Here is a 21770-nt window from a genome sequence, read left to right on the forward strand (position 1 = left end):
CATGTGCCTTCTGAAGGATTCACAGGATGTATGTTGGTTGCATCAACATTTGTTGCAACAATGTTGTACCTACCTGAGCCTGTAGTGAACCTTGGAGGGCATGAACTGAGCTCCATCTGCATCTGCCTGTGAATTTTGATCTCATCAGTCCTGATCTGGTTCTTGTTTCTTTGAGTTTGTTCTCAGCATTTGCCTGGCTTGACAACAAGACCTCGTTCTTCTAATATTTTTCTTGCATGCATTTGCTTTTCTTTCTTAATTTTACTGTATAGACCTGGCTTACATCAATGCAAGCAGCATACCTGTGATAAGAAGATAACCACTACCTGGCACTGGATTATGTGACTTGAAGGGCTCCTCTCACACCACTTCTGCCATTGCTGTATCCACACTGTATTCATAACAGGCTCAGATCAGTGGTGAATGAAGTTAATCTTTAAATGTAGTGGACAGCATACTGTGTGTGGCATCAGTTTGACTAACTAGCCAATATCTATGCAGTGAAGCTGTAAAAAGCTTGAACTGAAAAAAAAAATCCTTGAAATTTTTTTGTCATTTTTTATTTATTGCTAAGCCACATTTGAATTCAATATGATTTTTTCAGTTACTGAAATAGTCTTGTTTCTTGTGTTTCTAGGGAGGTGGTCTGGTTGCTGGTTGCCTGCATGTGTTTGACATAGAACTTGATATCAGCAATGAGGCTAGTTTCATATAGTATTAGTTCTCATTATGGAAAATGTATAGAACAGATGTACATGATACATTGAGATGTCCATGTACTGCAGCAGGTATGGTAAATATACTGTGTGAACTGTCAAATCTAGAAGGGCTTCTCTTGGCATTAAAGGTGATGGTTGAGGAAAATTAATTCACAGAATCACAAAATCATCATGGTTGGAAAAGACCCCTAAGATCACAGTGTTCAACCATCAACACCCTCAAAATAAAATAAAATAAAATATATTTATGTATATCACCATGCCCACTAGAGTATGTCCTGAAGTGCCTCATCTATACATTTTTTTAAATACTTAAGGGGTGGTGACTCCTCCACCTCCCCATTCCCGTGCCTGACTAGTCCTTTGGTAAAGAAATTCTTCCCAGTATCTAATCTAAACCTGCTCTGGTGCAGCTTCAGGCCATTTCCTCTAGTCCTGTGATTATTCACCTGGGAGAAGAGGCCAGCACCCACTACCCTACAACCTCCTTTCAGGTAGATGTAGAGAGCAATGAGGTCTCTCCTCAGCTCCCTCTTTTACAAACTAAACAATCCCAGTTCCCTCAGCCTCTCCTCACAGGACTTGTTCTCCAGACCTTTCACCAGCTTTGTTGCTTTTTTCTGGACACACTCCAGCACCTCAGTGTCCTTCTTGTACTGAGGGGCCCAGAACTGAATTCAGTACTTGAGGTGGAGCCTCACCAGTGATGAGTAGAAGGGCACTATCACTTTTCTGCTGGCCACACTATTCCTGATATGGGCCTGGATGCCTTTGGTCTTCATGGCCACCTGGGCACACTGTTGGCTCATGTTTAGCTGGCTCTCACCCCCAGGTCCTTTTCCGTTCATGCAGCTTTCCAGCCACTCTTCCCCAAGCCTGTAGCATTGCCTGGGGATGTTGTGACTGAAATGCAAGATCTGGCATTTGGCATTGTTAAGCCTCCTATCATTGGCCTTGGCCCACTGATCCAACCTGTCATCTGGGGCCTCCCCTGTTAACCCAGACTGTTGATAAATGATGGAGAGAATGCTTAACACTGAATGTGAAAAGACTGAAGGCAGTAGTTAGTTTTGAGAGTACTGTTCTTGAAATCAGGTTTTCTTGTTCATCTTTTAAAAAATGCCTTGTATTGGAAATTTGAAAACATTTAGTAATTAAGTATTTTCTCATAGATATGCTTGAGCAGTTTTTGTTACCTTTAGACTCTGGAAACTGTGTTTCAGAATCTTACATGATCCAGTGAGGCAAGCTGAGGGAAAGCATTAATTTACAAACCATGAACAACAATGGAATAATGGAAAAATTTTTGGTGACCAAGTTCGGTGAATAATCATGTTTTTTTAATCATCACCCTGCACTTTTTGGATGTGGCTGCAATAATTTTTATGGGGTTTTAAGCACTGCAGATGGTGCTGTTATGTGTCTCTTCCACGTGTTTGGAGGAAGTCCTGTTCTCAGTTCTGTCAGTTTGCTATTTTTGAAGCACTCTATAATGGTGTAGTTGTGTCACAGCCCTGAAAGTACCCATATGAATTGTAGAATGTGAGGTGCTTTGTGCTATTTGGTTTTCTGTGATTTTCACTCCAGCAGTGGTTTGTTGTACTAAAGCAAAGATGAAGCCAGTCAGAAAGTGGGATTAGTGCAGGAGAGTTCATCAGAGAAATTTTTAATTCTTGCTGCTGTAAACCAGTCATCAGGTATCCTGGTGTTGATAGGGGGCCAAGGCAATGGGGAAGAAGCGTTAGATATTTATGATTAATATTTCTGATTTAATTGGCAAACAGATTTTGCTTTTCTCCTTAATCCCTGTTTTCCCTTGAATTTCTGCGAGTCTGTTTTAATATTTTGCCCATTGTCATTATTTAAATTTGAGTCCAGAGGAAATCAGTATATTATGGTCCAGCAACCAGTGTTTAGACTTATTGCTTTTGTTTAGAAGCAGGTGGGATTTGATGTACCTTTTCCTGTGGCTTCCCTTCCCCTCCCTGCTTAATTCCTACTTTCTGTCCTCTTAAGGTGATTATGTTTGTGATGGGAGCTGGGTCCAACAGGCAACAGAGTTCACTTTGGTCCTCTTTATCTTTCTAGGTTTCATCTGCAAGTCTTCCATTAGCATACATCCAACTACCTCAGGTAAGTAAGATCTCTGTGAAGGATACTCAAAGTCATTCAGTCTGACCTACTATGCTACTGACATTGACAAGGGGAGACGAGCTGGGCCAACACTGAAACCTTATGAAATCTTGTGATGTGTTATTTTCCTGCCACAAATGTTGAGAGTCCAGAGTAATGTGTTCGTTGTTGAAGTTGTCTCCCAAGTGCTGCTTTAGGTACTGGAGGAAATATAACAGTGGAGTACAGTAATTCTCTTCATTATATGTAAATATTATTTTTCCTGCTTTTTTACCTCTAACCTTTGAAGGGACAGGAAACAGGGAAGAACCAGTGTTCCTATTGATAGCACTTTCATTGGTTCATATAAGTTGTGTGCTTTTGTGCAAGTATAATTTTATAAACAGGCTTGAAAAAATAGACTCATCCTGGAGGGACCAACTGTTACCCTTGTGTTTGGCCTCCTAGTGCAGCTGCAGGACTACTGCTTTGTGGTTTTACACACCCTGTGTTCTTCAGGGATTTAGCCTTGGCTAAGAAGTGAGTGGAAAATGTGACACTGCCTACCTTTCATTGCCTTTCTGGTGCAGAAGAGGAAGCAGTTTCTCTCCCTTCAGGGAAAGGAAAGGTGGGGGCCACCTTTCTATTGAATGCCATGTGTTATGCCAAAGGCTGTGAGGAGTGCAGGTTGGCAGATCCTAGCAAGTGGAACAGCAGAGAAATCATGGTCCACTCATGCATTTGGCTTGCCAAGGACTGTTGTGTCCCTCTATGCTGCTGTTGTAAAACTTGTAAAGACAGCTGTAGGCAGGGAACATCTACTGTTAAACATTTTGGGACCAGTGATGAGAGATTACAGTCTGCGAAGGGGAAAAAAGCTCCCCTCAACTGGCAAAGGAAAAGAGCATGTTAGGTGAGGCTAAGAATAAGAAATGCTGAAGCTTTCCTTTACCCTCATGTGAATCATTGTTACAGGTGATGCCACTCAATGACTGAGTCTTGGGGATATGGCAAAGATGTATTGACCTTGGGATACTGTTTAAATAACGAAGAACTGAGAAATCTACTGAGAAGGAGTTTTCAATGTCAAAGCAGTAGTTCTGTTCTCTAACTGCTGTGTAAAATTCTACTTGTAGGACCTGTATTTTTCTGAGAGAAAAAAATTAGTAATAAGATTTATTAATAAAAGATGCACAACCAGGTTAAATTCTGTACATTTGCAATTGGACATAAACTGTCTGGATATTTTTGTTTCAAGAAAAAGAATTAGGAGATAGGTGAGAGGTATTTATATAGATAACATCTGTATTTGTTGCAGATGAGATGAAATGTTACACCATGTAAGACAAAGAACCTTTGGCATTTCATGCTGTAGAATTTAAGAGAGTTATAAAAAGCTTCAGCATAGGCATATAATGTGATGTGTCTTCTGTAGGACTGCTGTGTGTTTATATCTTGCAATTATTTTTTTGATTACTTTTTGCATGTGTGCCATGCTCTGAATCATACTGACTGGTGCTTTGTTGATTTCGGTGTCCTAGAAAAGCTGTGCTGTGCTCTTGGGTGATGGAATACACCAGGAAAAAGATAGTTGGGGAAGCTTGAAATGGTTATTATTTGTTCCAGAAATTTTCTTTTTGTTCATTCTTGTACCACCTGAAAAGATTGCTGTATTGTGAGCTCTTTCATCTTGTTTCCATCTCTTCAAAATATAATGCTGCAGAAATTAATGTGACATTACCTGTAATGTATAAACTGCCTTATATTATGAAAATGAGAATTCTTACATCAGCCTTAGCTCTGCCTCCAGAAGAGAAAGCACACTGAGTGAGTGTCTAAAATTACATGATTATATAGCACTGGGCACTGGTATGCATTGTGTGGAAAGTATTTACATTTCCAATCTGCTAGAAGTCTGTGGCAGTGTCAAAATATCATATATTAATTATGCTAAGGGATCATATTACACCGGTAAATGGGCATAGATGTGATTCCCATAATGCTGATCTGTGAATCGAATCATCAAGGAGTTACAGAGAAATCCAGAACCATCAGGGATTTAAGATAAATAGGGTATTTCAGACATTTATCTTGCATGGTAATATGCCGCTTTCTCCCCTTTCCATTATGTTACTGATACCACTTTCATAACAGACTGAAAAAATAGTATCCTAATAGATAAATTACCTCACTTTTTTATCTTGCTGATCAGTGTTAGCTGTGGGATTTCAAACACCCTATACTATATTTCAGGGGTTTTACTTTCAAAGGTGTCCATTTTTACTTAGAAGATGTGACTTCGTCATACTGAACTGGATGGGAAATGTGCCTTTTCCTTATGCATATTTGAAAGCTTGCCAGACTAGAATTTCTAGTATCTGATTAATAAATTTGTTGTTAAGATAAAATTATTGAATGCCTTGCTAGAATATGGTTTTGAAGTTCAGTGAACTCATCACTCAAAAATCACTCAAAATTAAATGTGTATTGTAAAAGCTGTTGTATCAAACTGCTCAGTAAAGGCGTCAGACCTACATGATTAGTGGAGATAGTCTTGAGTTATATCTTAAAACCATAACTTACTGGTTTTGGTTTTGTTTTTGTTTTTTTAATATCTGTAAAGCCCTTATTGTTCTCACTGTTGTGAATCAAAAAGGGTGTGCATGTTTTTGACAGGCTGCCATTTATTTATAGGGTGGGCATTTTAACATATAGGATGCATTGAATAATATTTTTCAAATGTTCAATTTGCTAATGTATGTGGGCAAGTTGACACTATGCCTTGCCCATGTGGAGGACTGTGGGATCTTAGGAAGATCAGGTAGGTGAATGTCTTCCTGAATGTAGCACTGGTGGGGCTGCACCTTGAATATTGTGTTTAGTTTTGGGTCCCCCACTACAAGAAACACATTGAGGTGCTGGAACAAGTCCAGAGAAGGGCAACACAGCTGGTGAAGGGTCTGGAGAACAAGTCTTATAAGGAGTGTCCCAGGGAACTGGGGTTGTTCAGTCTGTAGAAAAGGAGGCTGGGGGGAGATGTTATGGTTCCCTACAAGTACCTGAAAGGAGGTTGTAGTGAGGTGGGGGTGGTCTCTCTGGTAACAAAGGACAAAAGGAAAGGGCCTTAAGTTGTGCCAGGGAAGGTTTAGATTGGATATTAGAAGAAACGTCTTCACTGAAATTGTTGTTATTAAACACTGGAACCGGCTGCACAGGGGTGTGGTTTAATCACCATCCCTAGAGGTGGTTAAAAGATGTGTAGACATGAAGCTTAGGAATACAGTTTAGCATTGGACTTGTAGAGTTAGATAAATGGTTGGACTTGATGACCTTAAAGGTCTTTTCCAACCAGAATGATTCTGTGATTCTAGGATCTTCTAGGGTGACCCTGGCTACCTCATTGGCACAGATCTGTTTTGCATTTATATAGTTTGTTTTGGACTGTGAAGAAGGTTATTGCTCCCAAATTCTTTGTACTTTGCCCAGAGTGAGGTGCAGAGAGGAGGGTCTGGGAAGTACTATGTAGAAATATAGGCTGTAAAGTTTAATCCAAAATGAGATATGACAAGCAAGGTGAGAAAGAGAAGTGTGAGAGCAGATTTAATTCATTTATTCGGCTGTCTTACAGAAATAACTTGATGACCTGGTTGTGTCAAAGGTCCATATTTATAAAATGTGTAACATTCTAGGGTGTTCATAGTCAGGGCTACACCTTATTTGTGTCTATTTTGTGTGAATTCTTGGCATTGGTCTCTGTTCTTTGTCATACAAAGAGCTTGTCCCATTATATGAATAATGTTAGAGCAGGACTTCAGGGGCATCATTAGAAGTCTTGCTGAGGTAACATGAGGAAGAGAAAGTTCCTCTGGGCATTGGTCTTGGTGCTGGCCTTTGGTCAGGTCAGGGTAATTTCATGTTCAGGGGTCTCTGTTTTAAGCTGGATTCTAAAGCCTTGAGGCAGAATTGTAAATTATCATGTCCAGTAAGTTACTGAGTAATATGATCTAGCTAAGCTTTAATGTGCCGTAAAATTAAATCTCCATGCATGAGAGCACACCACTGGTAAAATATAAATTAGGGGGGAATTGAAAAGGATTTGTTCCAGAAATATTGTTAAGAATCAATTGCTGGCCCTTATCAGGTTGCTTGAGGTTGTAATACTTGTCCCCACCATTAATAAAAGTAAGACAGTTTTTTTTTGGTGCCACCACTGTCACCAAGAAACCACGTTTTCTTATTGGAATATTAGATTTGTGGCCATCTCTTCCATGTAGATTTTTAAGTTTTTTAATACAGAGAAAAAAAACTCACTAGAATCTTTAGTGACATGTATAACCAAATCTCCCTAAGAGTGTAAGATTGGGCTGTGTCTTACTCATTTGTCATGTGAAGGAAGTAATGAAGCAATGTGGTCACCAATGAAGCACCATTTTCTGCTCTTCCTTAGTTTGTGTTCTCTATTGCTTGTCACGAGGGTCTCACAGAGCTGGGGTCCCCAGATGCCTTCCATACAGCAGTCCTTGAATATGGTTTCCTCTGGAAGCCTCAAGGAGCTGCCTCTCTGTGGACTGAGCTTCTCCGTGGTATCTCCATGGTATCTGAGTATCTCCGTGGTATTGTTGCATGCAGCACATTGTCTGCATCACTGAAATGAAATGGAAAGGCCTCATTTTTAATAGTGATATGTATGTGTTCCTATGCTGGCCTATTGGACAGCTGTGAGCTCATAAATTCAGTTTTTTAAAACAGTTATTTTCAGTCTATATGAAATGCAGAAGCATTTTTGTAGTTTAGTTTCTCTAAACTCTTTAGTTTACTTTCTCTGGATTTTTAGGCAGGTCTGTGCCCTCAGGCAGCTAGGTTTCCCCCAGGCAGAAATACAGAAATCTGCATGAGATATTATATCCTTTTTTTTTTTTTTTTTTTAGGCATAGTGTATCATTTTGGATTGTAGAAGTCACTGCCAAGGCTTTTGCGAAGCCTAACACTTGGGCTGACAGTTCTGTGGTTTTGGAATGAAGAAGTTGGGGATATGTGTGGGTAACAAGAATAGCCATTGATCCTAATTCTTTCCCTTTTGTCAAACTAATTAATCACTCTTCCCCCTTGTGTTCCTACCATTGCAGTAGTGGGAAAGTCAGATTGAACTCAGCCCTATGTTGTTCTTGACTCAACTATCCTACTCAGCTGTTTGACCTTTTTCATCATGCCAGTACCTTTGCTGCCTGCCTCTATATTGTCCTCAGGCTGACATGGAGATTAATTTGCCTAGTATTGTAGATTTTTTTCTGTTCACTCAAGGAATGCTTAAGAAGAAAAATGAAGGAATTAGGAAGCATCAGAGAACACAAAGCAGTTCTGTAAATAAGAAAAGTATGGCATGGATGCACTCTTACTACTCAGGAAGGGATAGATGGAAAGCCTATTTATTTCCACTAATTTGCCCTCAGCAGTTTCAGAGGCTCATGGAGAGATTCCCCAAAGTGATTTATCAGAAAGCTTCTTTTTCTAAGTGGGCACCATCAAGCAAGTCCCAGGCTCTTACTTGATTCTTTTACAAAGAATTGACAGTTGACAAAAGCTATTTGAATTTTGACAAGGCATTCAGTGCAAACTCGGGCAGCAAAGTCAGATGGAAACTGAATGACACACCAAGCGAAAAAGGCCTGTCACATGGACCAGGAGGAGGTTAAGTGGCAAACATTTTGAGCTGGCCTATTTGATTCTATGTACAGTGGGTAAAATTTGAACCCAAGAATGCTAGTGTTTGGTTTGCCTTTGTGTGATTATTTTTATGCTCTGTTCCAGGGGTGAGCATTAAGTCAGGCTTGACTGTATATTGCTAGCAGTGGTAAGAATGATGGGAGATGCTGTGGGCACAGAGAGCAAACTGAAACTCTGCATGGCTAAGAAAAGAAACAGAATTATGTTCCTGTAACTCTAAACAGCACAGATGACATAGATTTGTGGGGTACAAAACCACAAACTCGTTCTTACAGAAAACATAATTTCAGAAATACATAATTTCTGATTACCATAAATATTTATACTAGTTACTGGGCAAAAGTCACAAAATGATATACATGTTTTTTCATAGTGATTTTTGTAACTTTTAAAAATGTTTGTGCAGTGTAAAGTGAAAACTGTTCAGATATAATGTTTTAAGTCATTCTGATTTTGAGATGTATTTTTATTTTATGAGCATACTTTTAGAAAGATAACATCTAATTAGTTTATATTGTCTCCATGGTTTTATTTTTAGCCTTAATAATGTTTATGTATGTGATTTGTGTTTTGTTCACTGCTTTAATTTTAATTTTTGAATGGTTGCTATACAATTTAAACTTAAAGCATTGTGAGCAGCCATGCTAAAAATATGAATTATTAAACCTGGGTTTTTTTGGGTTGTTTTTGTTTTCTTTCCTCATGGCTTGGGATTCTAAGTTCCGTTTTACTAGGAAATAAGGATGTGCCCAGAGCTAGATTTTGTATGGGAGTCCAGCCACACCTATGACACTTGGTGCTGTTTGGGTCATTCACACATGCTAGATGGGAAGAGGACTCTGGAAGTTAATTGAATATTAGTGTTTTGCATTTTTTAAGTAAGAAAATTAGTACACTAGCAAAACTGGTACACTTCCATGTAATATATTTTATAACCTTATTACTAAATTAAAAAAAAAAAAAAAAAAGAAGACAAAATTTGTAGAAAGCCAGTGAGTATGACTGTGTATGAATACTATTTATTACCTTTAGCATTTATGGACATTTGTATATGTCTGCCTTTCACAACTAATGGCTGACATAAAAATCTCAGGGGAAACACTGACCTTTGTTAGGACTTTTCACAAGTCACAATTGTTTGCTGCTTTAGTCTTCAGTCTGCTTGTTGTTTGGTATGAGTTTTTTTGGGGTGCTGTTCATTGGTTTGGCTTTTGCTTTGGTTTGTTCATTTGTTTTTGCTTTAAAATTGCCCCCAGCTCATCTTTTATTTATTGGTGTGATGTGCTATGCAATAAAGACTGAAACCTGCAAAGAACTGGTGCCAAGGAACGTACTTTTGATGTTTCCTGCTTTTGTGTTTTCATGCAAGTGCTTCCTTTGATAGCAGCACAGAGCAATACACAGATGAAACTATGTCCTTGTTTCGTGTTTTCTTTTATTTAACAATTGTTACTTGTTCAGGAACAGTGATTTACAGTTGGCTAGTACCAGTCATCTACAACTGGTGGATGAGGGGTGCAGTTGAGGGAATCCAGCCAAGCTCAGACAAATTCCTGTTTGTTAAAGCATCCCCAGCTACCCAATTTGAAATGTATTAAATGAGGCTGATGAAGCCTGGATGAATGAGAAAGATAGTTGCAGTATATAGGAAGAACTAAAATAGTATGGGCATGGAAATTTCTTTTTTCAGGGAGGGTGTGTAAAGAGAAATAGACTACTCTTCAACATTTATTGAAACTGTCTAGTGGCTTTGTTCACTTTTTGATCTCTGCACTCAATTTGTGGAAAGCTGTAGATATATTTGTGTACTCTTGTAGGCTTGTTTCAAAAAGCCTAATGTCAGCCTCACCTCTGTGCCTGGTAAGATCACAGAGCAGGTCCTTCTAAAGGCTCTGCTAAAACACATGGAAAATAAAGAGGTGATTGTTGACAGCCAGCATGGCTTCACTGAGGACAAATCCTGCGTGACAAATCTGGTGGCCTTTTACTATGGTATCACTGCATTGGTGGACAGAGGGAGGGCAACTGATGTCATCTACCTGGAAGATGGTGGATACAGATCTGACATCAGGAGGAAATTCTTCACCGTGAGGGTGGTGAGACACTGGATCAGGTTGCCCAGAGAAGCTGTGGAAGCTCCATTACTCTGAAGTGTTCAAGGCCAGGTTGGATGGGGCTTTGAATAACCTGGTCTAGAGGGAGATGTCCCTGCCCATGCAAGGGATTATAGCTAGATGATCTTTAAGGTCCCTTCCAACCCAAACCACTCTATGGTGAAAATAGCATCTGCTAATTCCCCTAATGCACTTCTATTTGGATTATCATAATTCCATGGATACCCACTGAGAACAGACATATGAAGTAAGTACTTAAAACTGAAAATTATAGCAAACACCTGCTATCTTATCTGTTAATTTGATAGTCTTCCAAGATGCTTAAAAGAAAGCTTTTGATCACTTCCTGCCATGTACAAGAGAAGGTTCACTGAAAGTCAAAGATGGGAAAAACAATGAAGAAAATTGTATATTTATTTTCATACAGCATATTATTATAGACTGTAGAAGTCATCATCAAAGTTGATGGTGGGTCTCTGAGTTTAGTGCATTTAAAACGGTTTGCAGGTACAGTTAGGTAACGAATACCTAAATATAATACTCAAGAAAGCCTAGTTGGAAAGGTATATTAAATGTTTAGTTTCAGTTCTTAAACCTATTCTCCACCTCCTAAGTTCAGTCAGGGATTTTAAATGGGAACTTCTCTCTTTACCGACTCCCGTGAGATTCTTGTCCCTTCCTGTGAGAGTATGGCACTCGGCATCTCAAGGCTGCACATTATCTAATATTTTCTTAAAAGAAGCACTGGCAGGCTCTGCATCATGGTGTGTTCTCTCATCTGACCATAGTGTCCACAAACTTCCTGTCAAGGGTTGGTGAACTTCTGTTCCTGTGAGAACGTCACATGAGTATATCACCATGTGATGGGAAGGTTGTTGTATGAGATAGGATGCCTGTTTATTTTTTAGTAAAAATGGAGGCATTTCCCTGCTGTTTCAATAACTTCTGTCATGCAATGAGAGTGCATAATGGGAGTGTCAGAAAAAAGAGAAAGGAAGCAGGTGGGAGTCCCCTGGGGTATTAGTCCACCCACAGCTGTGGGACAGTTAACAAAGATGATGGGAAGTGGCCTTTGGGTTCCATGAGTTGTTTTGTAAAAGTGGATAGATGCCAGACTAATGCTGTGCTAACTCAAACATTCCCAGAGGATGGTACTTGGGCTGGTTGTGATATCTGAGCATGCCCAATGCATTAGAATTTCATTATCATGCTGAGAGTGTGCATAAAGCAGCAGCACTACCGTGAATGTATGCATCTGAGTAAAGTGATTTTGAAACTTCTGTACTTGATGAACTCTAGTCACCAATACTGTAGGGACTTTGACTTTCCTGTGAAATATTTATAAACATTATTCTCTGTTTTAAAACTGTATTTATCTTTTGTCCTCTTGAATACTTTACTGTGCTTCAGAGAACCATGGTGCTTACAGTGAAGTAATGCCTACTGCTGATACTGGTGTGAACAGCATAGAATTTTTGACAGATTTCACAAAACTCCTGAACAAAAGTAGCTGTGTAATGTGACTGTTTCTGTATGTGTAATTGAGAGTCATGGGAGCAACTTGAAGCCAAGTATTACATCAGGCTCTGCATACCAGGCAGTGATTTGGCTTAGTCCTGCCGGGTTATTGTTTCTCTCAGAGTTTGTGTCAGCAAATCTACTCATGATTTACATAAAATTGTAATAATGACATTAAATGTAGGTCTCATTGATGATGGACCTTGACAGGCTTGAGAGGTGGGCCTGTGCTAGCCTCATGAAGTGCAATAAAGGCCAAGTGCAAGGTCATGCACTGGTTGGGGCAATCCCAAGCATAGCTACAGACTGGGTGGAGAATGCATTAAGAACAGCCCTAAGGAAGAGCAATTTGGGGGTGTTGGTTGATAAGCTCAACAGGAGCCAGCAATGTGTGCTTGTAACCCACTAAACAAACCATATCCTGGGCAGCATCAAAAGAAGCACAGCTGGCAGGTTGACAGAGGTGATTCTCCCCCTATACTCTGCTCTTGTGAGACCCCACCTGAGTACTGAGTCCAGTTCTGGAGTTCGCAACATTAGAAGGACATGGAGCTTTTGGAGTGAGTCCAGAGGAGAAGCCATGAAGATGATCAAAGAAGTGGAGCACCTTTCCTATGATGACTGGCTGCAACAGTTGGGGTTGTTCAGCCTGGAGAAAAGAAGGCTCTGGATAGATTTATAGCAGCCTTCCCGTACCTGAAGGGGCTTACAGGAAAGCTGAGGAGGGACTTCTTACAAGAAAAACGTAGTAGTGATAGGACAAGGGATAATGGCTTTTTAAGAGAAAGAGGGTATATTTAGGTTAGAGATTAGGATGAAATTCTTTAGTGTGAAGGTGGTGAGGTACTGGCACAGGTTGCCCAGAAGAGCTGTAGGTGTCTCATTCCTGGAAGTGTTGAAGTCCCTTGGATTGGATAGCAACCTGTTCTAGTGGGAGGTGTCACTGCCCATGCAGAGGGCTTGGAATTAGATTATCTTTAGGATATCTTTCAACCCAAGCTATTTTATCATTCTTGATTGACTATTATGGTCAGATACTTGACAGTCTTCTGCAACTGGCAGCCTTCAGTTTAGCATTTCTAGCAGGTCAAGAAAGGTTATCTTCTCTGCTCAGCACTGATAAGGCATATCTGGGGTAGTGTTTAGTGGGATTCTCAGCAAAAGAAAGGTACGGATATATTGAGTTAGTCCAGCTTAAGTCCACAGAAATGATTAAGGGACTGAAGCATCTTTCATATGAGGTGAGGCTCTGAGAGCTGGGACTATTCAGCACAAGGGGGAAGAGTCAGTATTGAGAGGAAAATGAAGAAGAGGTAACCAGACTCATCTCAGTATGCCTACTGACAGGATAAGAGGCAATAGACACAAAATGTGAAATTCTATCTGAACACAAGGAAAAATTTTTTTACTAGGAGCATGGTCACACACTGGAAAGGGTTACCCAGAGAGGTTGAGTAGTCTCCATCTTGAGAGATACTCAAAACTCAGCTGGACAGTCCTGGGCTGAATTTGATGTAGCAATCCAGATGTAGTGGTGATTTTTTTCCTAGTCATTATATCCTTGATCTGTATTTTCCTTTCTTAGCCCACTAGAAAGACCATCTTGAGAGCTTATATATTAGAACATTTCTCTTTCTTCTATCAGTTCCTAATATTCTTAGGAAAGTGTCACTTTTTGGCATATTTACTTTATATTGTTATTGCTCAGGATATAATTTAATTTGCTGGTAAGGACTCTATGCTTTTTAGAGAAGGTTTCTCTCTGATGTTTTCTTGCATTGGAATGGGCTGCCCTGGGAAGTAGTGGATTCTCCATCCCTGGAGATACTTAAAAAGAGACTGGATGTGGCACTCAGTGCCATGGTCTGGTAACTGCAACGGTAGTGGATCAAGGGTGGGACTTGATGATCTCTGAGGTCCCTTCCAACCCAGTCGATTCTATGATTCTATGATTCTATGTTCTGCATGCAAGTTAAACACAAGGTAAAATTCATACTTGGGGCCTAAGGAAGAAAAGAGAAATGTTTTCATCTGTGCTTATATATAAACAGTTTAATTTAAATAAAGTGAATCATAAAGGCCACCAGTTCTCTAGTTTTAATGCTTGCTCGTCTTACAGCTTGGGCTATGGAAATAGATAAACAGATTATTGTTTTTTTAAATTATTTATTTAATTTTTCTAATAATTTCCTTCTTTAGCATCAAAGCAGAATTTTTCCTTTGGCACTATTTTCAGTTTTCTCAGGAATATAGAGCTGAAATTGAATAGACAAAATTCCTGTAATTTCATGTAGCCAGCTGCTGTGAGGCAGAACTGCACCTTACGAAGATCTTTGAAAACATTCATTTTTAAGACAAGATCGGCTCACAGCTCTTATAAAAATATACTGTTCACTTTTTAGCTCTTCATTAGTTAACAAGACACTTGACACATGATTTTTTAACTCAGCTGTGCTTTCCTCTTGGCTGACCTTTGCATGAATTTTAACACTAGAGGGCGGTTGAAGCACTTCAGTTCTTTCAGAAAACCAATTTAACAGCTTTCCCATTTCCTTACCAGAATAAGGGAGGTTTTTTAACTGTCTATTATATGATGTTTCTGTTTAGCAATTAATTTTCTTTACTTCCTTCAATTCAATGATTAGATGTGTGTTTTCAGACACAATGTTTCTGAAACAAGGAGAGAGATGCCAGAGATGGGAATTTATTAAAGATCTCTAATGTTAATTTTTCATTTTTACTCAAGAAAATAAATGTTTATTTTATAGGACTTGTGTAAATTTTATTTTTTAGTTTTGTTGGTATATAAGTTAAAATAAATTCCAAGCACTTTAGTTTATTTTTCTGTATTCTATGCTTTGTTTCAAAGTCATCTTTTTTCCCTAGCAGGGATTAAAAATGGTAACTCCTCTCCTTCTAGAGGTTATTCTGTCCTCTCAGGAATCAGAAAACATAATCCAGTACAAAGACTTGAGAAAGAAATGGTCAAAACAATTGAAATTCTGTTATTTTCAGAGCTCACATGAAAATTGACACAGGAATTTTTCTCTGTTTAAACCTAAAATAGGAAGCATTTATTTTTTTATTAAGAAAATGTGGTGAAATACATAGTAAAACGTGAAGTTGCTTCAAGGTGTATTGTCAGACGTGGTATTCATCTGTTCTGACTCTAAAGTAAGAATTTATTCTGTCTTTTGAGTTTGTTGCTTGTGTATCTTTCAGGGTTTTTTTCCTTTCTTTTCCTGTTTTGAATCCACTATGCTTGCTGCAAATGTAAAACAGCAGCTGAGTGATCAAATTATTAATCTCACTTGAACTTAGGTTGGTGTTAGGAACAGTAACAAAATAGTATCAGTAAGCCTTTAAGAAAGGAACACTTTGTCTATTGTGATTAGTGTAATAGATTAATCTGATTTTTCCTTCACTTGATGTCAGATTAGTTGTCCCCTCTCTACAAATTGTGATCTGAAAAGTAACTCATGCCTCACTTAGGGATACACTGCACCAGAACAATTTTGTGTTGAAAATAAGCGCATAGTGTTTTTCTTCCAAGTTAAGCTTCTGGATTTGTGTAGTTATAAGAAAATCTTGTCCATTCTTTAGCATTTAGCATTTAGGAATTAAACTAAGCTGTAGGCACAAGCAATAAGAGAAAAAAGTGTATAATTAATTATTAGGGAGAAAAAGAAAAAAAGACCACTGTGTAATTTGCTCTATGATGCTGACAGTGATGCAAACCTATGGACTGACATTTTCCCCTGTTTGTGGAGAGAAAGGCCTGAGCTGTTAGCGCTGAGAATGGGGTGGCTTTATCTCTTTTTGTTAACCATGTCCTGAAAATGCTGCCTTAGCTTGGTTTCTTCCATCATTTCCATTTTATGTTACAAAGAATATCTATTATCTCTGACACTTCCTTTGCAGTTTTGGACATAGCATTAAGCATTCTCACCAACCTGTGTTGACTGACAGAATAGATTTTGAAAATGGTTGATGCTTGCTATGATTTTTTCATATGTGGTTCTGCAAAGTGCTCGGCTTCTTGGCTTTTGGACAGTGTCATAGTAGTGCTTTGGTATGAGCTGAGTTTTCATAGAAGTGATTCTAAAAAATGCAGTAGTAGAGCTCTTTTCTTTCTCTTACTGGTTCTGGGTCATTAAAATGAGCAAAACCATAGCATTTTTATTCTGTTCCTTACTACCAGACTTGCAAATTGGGAGATTATGGTAGACTTTATTATAGTCAATAGAAGAGAAGTTGCTGAGGGCCAAATTGTCTTCCTATGAGACTTAATTGTTGGGTGATGGTTATGCCCTGAATTCTCACTATGCAGTCTCACTGTAGATGCACAGAAATTCAGAGCGGTAAATTATTTTGATGTACCCTTTTTTTTTGTGTGTACCCCTTAATAGTCAGGGGTAAACTGTTGTTCCAGCTCTCTGAACTGCATTGCCTTCATAGGATAAAAAGGAGAAACTTTCATTAGCTATTTTTACCATTATATTTAATAGATGAAACTGCATCTGTGTGTAGGGAATAGACGTAGTGGAAGAATACTGCTGTTCTGATGAAGCTTGAGAGTAGATTGCATTTGAGCTTGACTGCTTAATAGGCCATCCTTCTTCAGATATAGCTCTTGTAAAAGAAAACACTTTCTAGTAGGCATTTTTGATATTTTAGTATTAAATCTTCATATTTAAAAGTCCTGGTAGATAAATAAGCTTTTCTTTGGTGTTTTCCCCTTGCTCCTTTCCTGTTTATGATATGGGTGATAGGGAGAGTAGCCTCAGTAGCTTGCCTCACATTTTGCCTTGTTTTGCAATGTCATGGCAGCAGTTACTTAGTGCTCTCAGGAAAAAAATTCTTATGGAAGTTTAGGTTTTCATAGTCCATTACAGCTTCCTCAAGTGTGTGAGACTTTAAAAGAAACAGTCTTTTTCCAAAAATATAAAGCTTTGATATTTTGACATAGAAAATTGTGCTGCCATTTGTTACCATTTTACCTCTCCTACACCATCAGCTTTTATTTTCATGTTTGATCTTTGCTCACCAGCACACCTCTGTCACATGTAGCATAAAGTAGGCTAGACCAGCGCTGACAGAAGGGGTGAAATAAATAAAGCTGGTGAAAAAGTACTGTGGTGTAGGCCATGAGTCTTCTTCTCTTCCCCCTCAAATGTCTTCTCTGTGCAGTGTGAGGAAAATGTTAGATATCTTCCCGTATTCCACTGCAGTTGGTCTGGGTGGGATCAGTTCAGTGGAACAATAGCCATTTTTCCTTTGTTGTACATGATGGTTGGCATGATGTTGGCATGATGGTGTATGAGGAAGTCACAGAAGTGAAATATCTTCATAATCCCACTACCTCTGGAAGATCAGGAAATGAGAAACACTCTTCCAGTGGTAGAGTTTTGCAGCAGCAGCTGCCTACTGCCAGTTGGCCCCTGAGCTTCTTTCAGTATTGAAAGCAATTGGACTGAGAGCAACACTGTGCTGGTTTGGCTGGTGATCCTAATAGCTTTGATTCCCTTTGTAAGTTAGTTAAGTCTGGTAGGAGCTAATGGAATGTTCTCTTCCTCCGTAAGGGTGTCAAACTCCTGAGAACAACCATGGAAGCATTAGCAATAACAAATGCCTCCTCTGTCTTGTTTCAGATTCTCTTAGTTTTCTGATAAAGGGCCTGGACAGTATCGCAGCATGGAGATGACAAGTTCATGCATTTCTGTGGCAAGATGTGAATGGGGACAGCAGGGATTAGCAATGTAGTATAATGAGATGCAAATGAAAAATAATTCTGTTGGCTATGGCCTCTAGCTGGCACCTGCTCCTGGCAAATTCTTCCTTTGATTTTTGGTAAGTACCCAATATGTTGTGCTAATAGCCCTCTTCCAGGACTATTTAATCTGAAAATTACTCTGGACTTAGCATCTTATAAGGAATTATGGCTAATGGTGTGGCAAGGATCTAAACAACCTGAAAGGAGGTTGTACCGAGACAGATGTTGTCCTCGTCTCCCTGGTGACCAGTGACAGGACGAGGTAATGAGGTCAAGCTCATTCAGGGGAGGTTCAGGTTGGATATGAGAAAAGATTTCTTCACAAAAAGAGTGGTTAAACATTGGAACAGGCTTCCTGGGGAGGTGGTAGAGGCACCATTCCTGGAGGTGTTCAAAAGACTGATAGATGAGGTGCTACAGTGGATGGGTTAGTGATTAGGAGCTGTAGGGCAGATGGCTGGGCTTCATCTTAGAGGTCTTCTCCAACCTTGATGATTCTATGATTCTCTTCTATGATTCTAAAAAGGGGGATAGTAAAGCTTTATGCTAATTGAATTATCACTGGCCAGAGAGTTAATGTTTCAGAAGTTTTGGAAGAAAGTTAACAGACAAAAGTTAAAAAAGAAGCATAGACTGCCTCTTAAACACTAACAGGCATGCAGCACCACCCACCACTCTAGGAAGCCTGTTCCAGTGTTTGGCTGCTCTCTCTGTATGGAAATGTTTCCTACTGTCAAGTCTGAACCTTTGCTGATGCAACTTTGAACTCACGTGTCCTATCACTAGATGTCAGGGAGAAGGGACCAGCATCTTCCTCTCTTCATCCCCTCCTCAAGAAGCTGTAGAGAACACTTAGGTCACCCCTCAGCCTCCTTTTCTCCAAACTAGACAAAACCAGAGTCGTCAGACACTCCTCACAGTAGATGCCTTCCAACCCTTTCACCAGCTTTGTTGTCCCCTGGACACATTGAAGGACTTTCACATTCACATCCTTCCTAAATAGTGGGGCTCAGAACTGCATGCAGTACTCAAAGTGAGGCTGTACCAATCCTAAATACAGTGGGATAATCCCTGCTTTTGTCCAGCTGGTTATGCTGTGTGTGATGAACCCCAGGATGTGGTTTGCCCTCAGGGCTGCCAGGGCACTGCTGCCTTGCATTGAGCCCATTGGTGACCAGCACCCCCAGACACCTTTCTGCAGGGATGCTCTCCAGCCACTCCTCTGCTGATTTATACTTGTGGATGGCATTACTCCATCCCAGGTGCAGAATCTGGCATTTGTTCTTGATAAATTTCCTCCCACTAATGATTAACCCATGCTCCAATCTATCCAGATCCTCCTGCAAGGCCCCCAGAGAGTCATCAGCACCTCTTGGTTTGTTATTGTCTGTAAATTTGCTCATGGTGCATTCAAGATCCCCATCCAGATAAGTGATAGAAGTATTGAAAAGAACTGGCCACAGACCTGAACCCTGAGGAACAGCACTGGTTACCAGTCACCAGCCAGATGTAGCCCCATTCACTACAACCCCTTTGAGCCCTGCCCTTCAGCCACTTCTTCACCCAGCACACTGTGAATCTCCTCATCTCACAATTTCTCAACTTGTCCAGAAGGACTCTGTGAAGAACAGTATCAGAAGGCTTGGTAAAATCCAGAAAAATTTAATATAAAAGATTAGGTTAGCACCCTGCAATGTTTGCATAGAAACTACTGGAACTGAACTGTGCTCAGAACTAGTCAGTCTCTCACAAACTGCACATAGTTTTTTTTCTTTCTGTCTTTGCACAGAGATTGCAGGTTCTCTGAGCCTCTTAGAAAAGTGAGCATTGGTGGGGAGAGGGGAAAATGAAATGAAAGAGGAGGACAAAAAGAAAGAGAACAAAAATTAAATGTCCATTAACTTTTGTAAGTACAACAGATGCTGTTTTGTGTGGTGTCTCCCCCCCCACACACACACCTTTTCCCTCTTTTGTGGAACTGACTACTTACTATAAAATTAAGATGTACACCATAAAAGGTTGATGGGTATTTCAGCAAATCTATGTAATCTGAGATACTGAAGCTAATAGAAAATTTTTCCACAGAGTTTCAACATTTTGGAAAGAGGGAAAGTATTGGCTGTCAGAGCATCTGTGCCTTCACCTGTAATTCTTCAACTGTCTAATTTCAACTCATTAAGAAATCCAGTGCAGCTTCTAGCCCTAGTAGTGTTAGACACCAAAGAATTATTATTTAGGATATTTCTTTTCAGTGAAAATGCTGCACTACATTGATTTGTCTGCTGTGGAGTGTCATTCCATATTCTGTAATTCAGAGTCACTAGAAACAAAGGGATACACTACAGACAGGGATTTATTCTATCTGTTGGATACATCTCTCTAAAACTACATTCTAATGCTCCATTTCCATCTGAGATAGGAGGGCAGTGGGACTAAGATTAAGTGTTGCAGCAGTAGTCATACTTGACAATCTAGTTCCCAGAAATGACAAAAGGCAATATGCCATCTGGTACATTTCATGCACAGTGGTCCCAACCACTGAGGGCCTGGCTGATTGCCAGGAAGGCCCTGAGTAGGGAAGAGTTTCATATTGTGATTGTGGTGGTCATGAATGTCAAGTTTCCAATGCCTCTCTGAAATGAGATGTAGTAACAGCTGTGCATTCCTGTCCTGCTGCAGACCAGGAGTAGGATTTGAGTTATGATTCATATTCATGTGCTAGAGTGAGTTTCTGGTTGCCCTCCAGGTGGTGGTCAACTGACTTTCACTTGGGTGTCTTGAAAGTGCCTGTTACATCAGAAAACTCCCAAGAATTGAGAGTGAAGAAGAGCGTCATGGTTTAACTCTGGGCCAGCAATTAACTGAATGACAGATGCTCTCTGTTAATCCCCCTCCCCTCCCTGATAAAGAAAGGAGAGAGAATAAGGGAGAGAGACTTATGGGTTGGAAACTAAGCTAGCTTTAATGAAAACAGTGATGATAAAAAAGGAAAAATAATTAAATGTATACAAATACAGAGAAAAAGGATACCATGTTTTCTTGTTCACATCACCACCTAGGCTGCAGGGCAGCCCTGGGAAAGTCCAGGCTGGACTCCTGGAGTCGGCAGCAGTCAGGAACTGGAGGCAGGAACACACAGATTCAGGCTGGCATGGATCAGGACCACAGGCAGAGGAATGGATGGAATCCTCCCAGGATGCCAAAGAAAGCAGGAAGAGGGCCAAAGGGAAGGGCTTGACTCTTGTGATCCCTCAAATTTATACAGAGTATGACGTGTGGGATGGAATACCCCATTTAGTCAATTTTGGTCATCTGTCTTGTATGCTTCTCCCTAAAGGAGGCTTGTAGGTGTGACCCCTTTATTCCCTTTCTCTTTCTGGAGTACAAGATGTTCCTCAGAACTGATCAGTGTCCTTAGTTCTGCATACGATTCTCTAGCTTTAACTATACACATTGAGTGTTATCAGTACTAGAAACAGATACTGACTGAGAAACTTGCTATATGCTGAAATTAACAGCAAATACAGAGACTGAGGTGAAAGCAAAATTTCAGGACAGAAAATTAGCTTTATCCTGGCCCAAACCATGACAAAGAAGTAGAAGAATGGTCAGAAGTTTTCAGAGAGCATTTTACTAGTAGCCTGGGCTGATAAGCAGTGCATTTGCAGTGTAAGGCTGCTGTGACCCAGTGAAAAAGGACATAATCAGGGAGAGTGAGGAAATTCTGTTCCTGGTTCTTTAAACCACTTAGTCATATTGGTACATTAGTTTTATCAGACTTTGATTCACTATTCTCATCTGCTAGATGGG

The 21770-nt window shown here is 39.8% G+C and overlaps 1 long non-coding RNA gene across 1 annotated transcript in view; it reads left to right on the plus strand.

The window, feature by feature from the left end:
* LOC115598318 overlaps positions 1–20797 on the plus strand; it is a 30232-nt gene extending 9435 nt beyond the window's left edge. The window contains exons 2-3 of the long non-coding RNA XR_003987566.1: positions 2808–2852; positions 20786–20797. This is a non-coding gene — a long non-coding RNA (uncharacterized LOC115598318). The remainder of the gene's footprint in view (positions 1–2807; positions 2853–20785) is intronic.
* The last annotated feature ends 973 nt before the right edge of the window (positions 20798–21770 follow it).

This window comes from Calypte anna, chromosome 1 (genome assembly GCF_003957555.1).
Source record: "Calypte anna isolate BGI_N300 chromosome 1, bCalAnn1_v1.p, whole genome shotgun sequence".
Classification (NCBI taxonomy): Eukaryota; Metazoa; Chordata; class Aves; order Apodiformes; family Trochilidae; genus Calypte; species Calypte anna.